This window comes from Hydra viridissima, unplaced genomic scaffold (assembly GCF_058129835.1).
Source record: "Hydra viridissima isolate aposymbiotic clone 2 unplaced genomic scaffold, HvirCarnegie_v1 scaffold_2, whole genome shotgun sequence".
Taxonomy (NCBI): Eukaryota; Metazoa; Cnidaria; class Hydrozoa; order Anthoathecata; family Hydridae; genus Hydra; species Hydra viridissima.
The window spans coordinates 2,137,148-2,148,597 of record NW_028324301.1 but is presented as its reverse complement, the minus strand read 5'-3'; positions in this window follow the sequence as shown (position 1 = coordinate 2,148,597).

Here is an 11,450-nt window from a genome sequence, read left to right as displayed (position 1 = left end):
TAAAAACACCTAATTGTATCCCCTATTATATGTGTATGTATAAACTATTTATAAAAACTAATTATAAAAACACCTAATTGTATCCCCTATTATATGTATATGTATAAACTATTTATAAAAACTATTTATAAAAACACCTAATTGTATCCCCTATCATATGTATATGTATAAACTATTTATAAAAACTATTTATAAAAACACCTAATTGTATCCCCTATTATATGTATATGTATAAACTATTTATAAAAACTAATTATAAAAACACCTAATTGTATCCCCTATTATATGTATATGTATAAACTATTTATAAAAACTATTTATAAAAACACCTAATTGTATCCCCTATTATATGTATATGTATAAACTATTTATAAAAACTAATTATAAAAACACCTAATTGTATCCCCTATCATATGTATATGTATAAACTATTTATAAAAACTATTTATAAAAACACCTAATTGTATCCCCTATTATATGTATATGTATAAACTATTTATAAAAACTATTTATAAAAACACCTAATTGTATCCCCTATTATATGTATATGTATAAACTATTTATAAAAACTATTTATAAAAACACCTAATTGTATCCCCTATCATATGTATATGTATAAACTATTTATAAAAACTAATTATAAAAACACCTAATTGTATCCCCTATTATATGTATATGTATAAACTATTTATAAAAACTATTTATAAAAACACCTAATTGTATCCCCTATTATATGTATATGTATAAACTATTTATAAAAACTATTTATAAAAACACCTAATTGTATCCCCTATCATATGTATATGTATAAACTATTTATAAAAACTATTTATAAAAACACCTAATTGTATCCCCTATTATATGTATATGTATAAACTATTTATAAAAACTATTTATAAAAACACCTAATTGTATCCCCTATTATATGTATATGTATAAACTATTTATAAAAACTATTTATAAAAACACCTAATTGTATCCCCTATTATATGTATATGTATAAACTATTTATAAAAACTATTTATAAAAACACCTAATTGTATCCCCTATCATATGTATATGTATAAACTATTTATAAAAACTATTTATAAAAACACCTAATTGTATCCCCTATTATATGTATATGTATAAACTATTTGTAAAAACTATTTATAAAAACACCTAATTGTATCCCCTATTATATGTATATGTATATTTATAAAAACACCTAATTGTATCCCCTATTATATGTATATGTATAAACTATTTATAAAAACTAATTATAAAAACACCTAATTGTATCCCCTATCATATGTATATGTATAAACTATTTATAAAAACTAATTATAAAAACACCTAATTGTATCCCCTATTATATGTATATGTATAAACTATTTATAAAAACTATTTATAAAAACACCTAATTGTATCCCCTATTATATGTATATGTATAAACTATTTATAAAAACTATTTATAAAAACACCTAATTGTATCCCCTATTATATGTATATGTATAAACTATTTATAAAAATTATTTATAAAAACACCTAATTGTATCCCCTATCATATGTATATGTATAAACTATTTATAAAAACTATTTATAAAAACACCTAATTGTATCCCCTATTATATGTATATGTATAAACTATTTATAAAAACTAATTATAAAAACACCTAATTGTATCCCCTATCATATGTATATGTATAAACTATTTATAAAAACTATTTATAAAAACACCTAATTGTATCCCCTATTATATGTATATGTATAAACTATTTATAAAAACTAATTATAAAAACACCTAATTGTATCCCCTATTATATGTATATGTATAAACTATTTATAAAAACTATTTATAAAAACACCTAATTGTATCCCCTATTATATGTATATGTATAAACTATTTATAAAAACTATTTATAAAAACACCTAATTGTATCCCCTATTATATGTATATGTATAAACTATTTATAAAAACTATTTATAAAAACACCTAATTGTATCCCCTATTATATGTATATGTATAAACTATTTATAAAAACTATTTATAAAAACACCTAATTGTATCCCCTATTATATGTATATGTATATTTATAAAAACACCTAATTGTATCCCCTATCATATGTATATGTATAAACTATTTATAAAAACTATTTATAAAAACACCTAATTGTATCCCCTATTATATGTATATGTATAAACTATTTATAAAAACTATTTATAAAAACACCTAATTGTATCCCCTATTATATGTATATGTATAAACTATTTATAAAAACTATTTATAAAAACACCTAATTGTATCCCCTATTATATGTATATGTATAAACTATTTATAAAAACTATTTATAAAAACACCTAATTGTATCCCCTATTATATGTATATGTATAAACTATTTATAAAAACTATTTATAAAAACACCTAATTGTATCCCCTATTATATGTATATGTATAAACTATTTATAAAAACTATTTATAAAAACACCTAATTGTATCCCCTATTATATGTATATGTATAAACTATTTATAAAAACTATTTATAAAAACACCTAATTGTATCCCCTATTATATGTATATGTATAAACTATTTATAAAAACTATTTATAAAAACACCTAATTGTATCCCCTATTATATGTATATGTATAAACTATTTATAAAAACTATTTATAAAAACACCTAATTGTATCCCCTATTATATGTATATGTATAAACTATTTATAAAAACTATTTATAAAAACACCTAATTGTATCCCCTATTATATGTATATGTATAAACTATTTATAAAAACTATTTATAAAAACACCTAATTGTATCCCCTATTATATGTATATGTATAAACTATTTATAAAAACTATTTATAAAAACACCTAATTGTATCCCCTATTATATGTATATGTATAAACTATTTATAAAAACTATTTATAAAAACACCTAATTGTATCCCCTATTATATGTATATGTATAAACTATTTATAAAAACTATTTATAAAAACACCTAATTGTATCCCCTATTATATGTATATGTATAAACTATTTATAAAAACTATTTATAAAAACACCTAATTGTATCCCCTATTATATGTATATGTATATTTATAAAAACACCTAATTGTATCCCCTATTATATGTATATGTATATTTATAAAAACACCTAATTGTATCCCCTATTATATGTATATGTATATTTATAAAAACACCTAATTGTATCCCCTATTATATGTATATGTATATTTATAAAAACACCTAATTGTATCCCCTATTATATGTATATGTATATTTATAAAAACACCTAATTGTATCCCCTATTATATGTATATGTATATTTATAAAAACACCTAATTGTATCCCCTATTATATGTATATGTATATTTATAAAAACACCTAATTGTATCCCCTATTATATGTATATGTATATTTATAAAAACACCTAATTGTATCCCCTATTATATGTATATGTATATTTATAAAAACACCTAATTGTATCCCCTATTATATGTATATGTATATTTATAAAAACACCTAATTGTATCCCCTATTATATGTATATGTATATTTATAAAAACACCTAATTGTATCCCCTATTATATGTATATGTATATTTATAAAAACACCTAATTGTATCCCCTATTATATGTATATGTATAAACTATTTATAAAAACTATTTATAAAAACACCTAATTGTATCCCCTATTATATGTATATGTATAAACTATTTATAAAAACTATTTATAAAAACACCTAATTGTATCCCCTATTATATGTATATGTATAAACTATTTATAAAAACTATTTATAAAAACACCTAATTGTATCCCCTATTATATGTATATGTATAAACTATTTATAAAAACTATTTATAAAAACACCTAATTGTATCCCCTATTATATGTATATGTATAAACTATTTATAAAAACTATTTATAAAAACACCTAATTGTATCCCCTATTATATGTATATGTATATTTATAAAAACACCTAATTGTATCCCCTATTATATGTATATGTATATTTATAAAAACACCTAATTGTATCCCCTATTATATGTATATGTATATTTATAAAAACACCTAATTGTATCCCCTATTATATGTATATGTATATTTATAAAAACACCTAATTGTATCCCCTATTATATGTATATGTATATTTATAAAAACACCTAATTGTATCCCCTATTATATGTATATGTATATTTATAAAAACACCTAATTGTATCCCCTATTATATGTATATGTATATTTATAAAAACACCTAATTGTATCCCCTATTATATGTATATGTATATTTATAAAAACACCTAATTGTATCCCCTATTATATGTATATGTATATTTATAAAAACACCTAATTGTATCCCCTATTATATGTATATGTATATTTATAAAAACACCTAATTGTATCCCCTATTATATGTATATGTATATTTATAAAAACACCTAATTGTATCCCCTATTATATGTATATGTATATTTATAAAAACACCTAATTGTATCCCCTATTATATGTATATGTATATTTATAAAAACACCTAATTGTATCCCCTATTATATGTATATGTATATTTATAAAAACACCTAATTGTATCCCCTATTATATGTATATGTATATTTATAAAAACACCTAATTGTATCCCCTATTATATGTATATGTATATTTATAAAAACACCTAATTGTATCCCCTATTATATGTATATGTATATTTATAAAAACACCTAATTGTATCCCCTATTATATGTATATGTATATTTATAAAAACACCTAATTGTATCCCCTATTATATGTATATGTATATTTATAAAAACACCTAATTGTATCCCCTATTATATGTATATGTATATTTATAAAAACACCTAATTGTATCCCCTATTATATGTATATGTATATTTATAAAAACACCTAATTGTATCCCCTATTATATGTATATGTATATTTATAAAAACACCTAAACACCTAATTGTATCCCCTATTATATGTATATGTATATTTATAAAAACACCTAATTGTATCCCCTATTATATGTATATGTATATTATAAAAACACCTAATTGTATCCCCTATTATATGTATATGTATAAACTATTTATAAAAACTATTTATAAAAACACCTAATTGTATCCCCTATTATATGTATATGTATAAACTATTTATAAAAACTATTTATAAAAACACCTAATTGTATCCCCTATTATATGTATATGTATAAACTATTTATAAAAACTATTTATAAAAACACCTAATTGTATCCCCTATTATATGTATATGTATAAACTATTTATAAAAACTATTTATAAAAACACCTAATTGTATCCCCTATTATATGTATATGTATAAACTATTTATAAAAACTATTTATAAAAACACCTAATTGTATCCCCTATTATATGTATATGTATAAACTATTTATAAAAACTATTTATAAAAACACCTAATTGTATCCCCTATCATATGTATATGTATAAACTATTTATAAAAACTATTTATAAAAACACCTAATTGTATCCCCTATTATATGTATATGTATAAACTATTTATAAAAACTAATTATAAAAACACCTAATTGTATCCCCTATTATATGTATATGTATAAACTATTTATAAAAACTATTTATAAAAACACCTAATTGTATCCCCTATTATATGTATATGTATAAACTATTTATAAAAACTATTTATAAAAACACCTAATTGTATCCCCTATTATATGTATATGTATAAACTATTTATAAAAACTATTTATAAAAACACCTAATTGTATCCCCTATTATATGTATATGTATAAACTATTTATAAAAACTATTTATAAAAACACCTAATTGTATCCCCTATTATATGTATATGTATAAACTATTTATAAAAACTATTTATAAAAACACCTAATTGTATCCCCTATTATATGTATATGTATAAACTATTTATAAAAACTATTTATAAAAACACCTAATTGTATCCCCTATTATATGTATATGTATAAACTATTTATAAAAACTATTTATAAAAACACCTAATTGTATCCCCTATTATATGTATATGTATAAACTATTTATAAAAACTATTTATAAAAACACCTAATTGTATCCCCTATTATATGTATATGTATAAACTATTTATAAAAACTATTTATAAAAACACCTAATTGTATCCCCTATTATATGTATATGTATAAACTATTTATAAAAACTATTTATAAAAACACCTAATTGTATCCCCTATTATATGTATATGTATAAACTATTTATAAAAACTATTTATAAAAACACCTAATTGTATCCCCTATTATATGTATATGTATAAACTATTTATAAAAACTATTTATAAAAACACCTAATTGTATCCCCTATTATATGTATATGTATAAACTATTTATAAAAACTATTTATAAAAACACCTAATTGTATCCCCTATTATATGTATATGTATAAACTATTTATAAAAACTATTTATAAAAACACCTAATTGTATCCCCTATTATATGTATATGTATAAACTATTTATAAAAACTATTTATAAAAACACCTAATTGTATCCCCTATTATATGTATATGTATAAACTATTTATAAAAACTATTTATAAAAACACCTAATTGTATCCCCTATTATATGTATATGTATAAACTATTTATAAAAACTATTTATAAAAACACCTAATTGTATCCCCTATTATATGTATATGTATAAACTATTTATAAAAACTATTTATAAAAACACCTAATTGTATCCCCTATTATATGTATATGTATAAACTATTTATAAAAACTATTTATAAAAACACCTAATTGTATCCCCTATTATATGTATATGTATAAACTATTTATAAAAACTATTTATAAAAACACCTAATTGTATCCCCTATTATATGTATATGTATAAACTATTTATAAAAACTATTTATAAAAACACCTAATTGTATCCCCTATTATATGTATATGTATAAACTATTTATAAAAACTATTTATAAAAACACCTAATTGTATCCCCTATTATATGTATATGTATAAACTATTTATAAAAACTATTTATAAAAACACCTAATTGTATCCCCTATTATATGTATATGTATATTATAAAAACTATTTATAAAAACACCTAATTGTATCCCCTATTATATGTATATGTATATTTATAAAAACACCTAATTGTATCCCCTATTATATGTATATGTATATTTATAAAAACACCTAATTGTATCCCCTATTATATGTATATGTATATTTATAAAAACACCTAATTGTATCCCCTATTATATGTATATGTATATTTATAAAAACACCTAATTGTATCCCCTATTATATGTATATGTATATTTATAAAAACACCTAATTGTATCCCCTATTATATGTATATGTATATTTATAAAAACACCTAATTGTATCCCCTATTATATGTATATGTATATTTATAAAAACACCTAATTGTATCCCCTATTATATGTATATGTATATTTATAAAAACACCTAATTGTATCCCCTATTATATGTATATGTATATTTATAAAAACACCTAATTGTATCCCCTATTATATGTATATGTATATTTATAAAAACACCTAATTGTATCCCCTATTATATGTATATGTATATTTATAAAAACACCTAATTGTATCCCCTATTATATGTATATGTATATTTATAAAAACACCTAATTGTATCCCCTATTATATGTATATGTATATTTATAAAAACACCTAATTGTATCCCCTATTATATGTATATGTATATTTATAAAAACACCTAATTGTATCCCCTATTATATGTATATGTATATTTATAAAAACACCTAATTGTATCCCCTATTATATGTATATGTATATTTATAAAAACACCTAATTGTATCCCCTATTATATGTATATGTATATTTATAAAAACACCTAATTGTATCCCCTATTATATGTATATGTATATTTATAAAAACACCTAATTGTATCCCCTATTATATGTATATGTATATTTATAAAAACACCTAATTGTATCCCCTATTATATGTATATGTATATTTATAAAAACACCTAATTGTATCCCCTATTATATGTATATGTATATTTATAAAAACACCTAATTGTATCCCCTATTATATGTATATGTATATTTATAAAAACACCTAATTGTATCCCCTATTATATGTATATGTATATTTATAAAAACACCTAATTGTATCCCCTATTATATGTATATGTATATTTATAAAAACACCTAATTGTATCCCCTATTATATGTATATGTATATTTATAAAAACACCTAATTGTATCCCCTATTATATGTATATGTATATTTATAAAAACACCTAATTGTATCCCCTATTATATGTATATGTATATTTATAAAAACACCTAATTGTATCCCCTATTATATGTATATGTATATTTATAAAAACACCTAATTGTATCCCCTATTATATGTATATGTATATTTATAAAAACACCTAATTGTATCCCCTATTATATGTATATGTATATTTATAAAAACACCTAATTGTATCCCCTATTATATGTATATGTATATTTATAAAAACACCTAATTGTATCCCCTATTATATGTATATGTATATTTATAAAAACACCTAATTGTATCCCCTATTATATGTATATGTATATTTATAAAAACACCTAATTGTATCCCCTATTATATGTATATGTATATTTATAAAAACACCTAATTGTATCCCCTATTATATGTATATGTATATTTATAAAAACACCTAATTGTATCCCCTATTATATGTATATGTATATTTATAAAAACACCTAATTGTATCCCCTATTATATGTATATGTATATTTATAAAAACACCTAATTGTATCCCCTATTATATGTATATGTATATTTATAAAAACACCTAATTGTATCCCCTATTATATGTATATGTATATTTATAAAAACACCTAATTGTATCCCCTATTATATGTATATGTATATTTATAAAAACACCTAATTGTATCCCCTATTATATGTATATGTATATTTATAAAAACACCTAATTGTATCCCCTATTATATGTATATGTATATTTATAAAAACACCTAATTGTATCCCCTATTATATGTATATGTATATTTATAAAAACACCTAATTGTATCCCCTATTATATGTATATGTATATTTATAAAAACACCTAATTGTATCCCCTATTATATGTATATGTATATTTATAAAAACACCTAATTGTATCCCCTATTATATGTATATGTATATTTATAAAAACACCTAATTGTATCCCCTATTATATGTATATGTATATTTATAAAAACACCTAATTGTATCCCCTATTATATGTATATGTATATTTATAAAAACACCTAATTGTATCCCCTATTATATGTATATGTATATTTATAAAAACACCTAATTGTATCCCCTATTATATGTATATGTATATTTATAAAAACACCTAATTGTATCCCCTATTATATGTATATGTATATTTATAAAAACACCTAATTGTATCCCCTATTATATGTATATGTATATTTATAAAAACACCTAATTGTATCCCCTATTATATGTATATGTATATTTATAAAAACACCTAATTGTATCCCCTATTATATGTATATGTATATTTATAAAAACACCTAATTGTATCCCCTATTATATGTATATGTATATTTATAAAAACACCTAATTGTATCCCCTATTATATGTATATGTATATTTATAAAAACACCTAATTGTATCCCCTATTATATGTATATGTATATTTATAAAAACACCTAATTGTATCCCCTATTATATGTATATGTATATTTATAAAAACACCTAATTGTATCCCCTATTATATGTATATGTATATTTATAAAAACACCTAATTGTATCCCCTATTATATGTATATGTATATTTATAAAAACACCTAATTGTATCCCCTATTATATGTATATGTATATTTATAAAAACACCTAATTGTATCCCCTATTATATGTATATGTATATTTATAAAAACACCTAATTGTATCCCCTATTATATGTATATGTATATTTATAAAAACACCTAATTGTATCCCCTATTATATGTATATGTATATTTATAAAAACACCTAATTGTATCCCCTATTATATGTATATGTATATTTATAAAAACACCTAATTGTATCCCCTATTATATGTATATGTATATTTATAAAAACACCTAATTGTATCCCCTATTATATGTATATGTATATTTATAAAAACACCTAATTGTATCCCCTATTATATGTATATGTATATTTATAAAAACACCTAATTGTATCCCCTATTATATGTATATGTATATTTATAAAAACACCTAATTGTATCCCCTATTATATGTATATGTATATTTATAAAAACACCTAATTGTATCCCCTATTATATGTATATGTATATTTATAAAAACACCTAATTGTATCCCCATTCTCAGACCAAAAATTTATTTTTGTAAACCAATGTAATCAAAATGAAGGAAATGATGATGACATCCAACGAATTTTACGAAAACAAAAGAACCTCTTTTTGAAATAACTTTCCGATACAGCCGCAGCTAATTATTGACAGTCACCGGAAAAAAATAGAGTAATGGTACACATAAATTTGGTCCAAAAAAGGACCAAAATAATCTCACTTCTCCCACGTTTCCCCATAGGTGCACCGAGGCAGTTCACTTCTTCTTAAGAACACATACAAGATGTAATATAATACCTTTTTGCACCTTTTGGTAAGAAATGATTGTTTCCGGGTAACAACTTCATTTCTCTTCTACAACAATAACTTGTTGTAAATTCGATATAGTGCACTGGGGTTACACAACTTCGAACTGAAAGATTTTCAGTCAAAATAAAAACATTCTTAAATCAAGTTGATTTTGAGTGCACTGCGAATTTCTTAAGTAAAAATATCTTTACATATATCTGCATTATAAATACTGATTTATGAATTATAGCACATAGTTTATAAAACTTACTGGAAATAAAAATTTAATATGGAATACTTTTTGCCACTAGTTACAAAAATGTTTAAATTGTTCAAAACACTTTTTTAATAGCGCTTAACATCTCGAAATCTTTCTTAAGGTTTCAATAACAACGGATAGCAGCACATAATCTCCTTCCAATCAATGTTTAAAATTGACACCTGGAATCTTTGGCACCCAATCACAGTTACATTTATCTTCAACCATCTTTGATTGGACAATAGAAAATAAAAAAAAACTTGTATTTTATTACTTTTAACCAGATTTGTTCCTTAGTAGAAATATATCTAAAAGAAAATTCAAAACCTTTATGATATTTTCACGATGTCAAGGAATTAAAACAAAATATAATTGGAGAAATAATTTAACTGAGAACTAATGTGATGAAAAAAAAACTTATGCTTTATATTAAAAAAAAAGATTAGCTTAAAAACTCATCACATGGTTTTTATTTTTTTATTTTAGATGAAAAAAAATAAAAATTTTCATGCACATCAATATTTTTTTAGCTGGGTTTTCACAATTTAAATTAGGCAAAGTTTA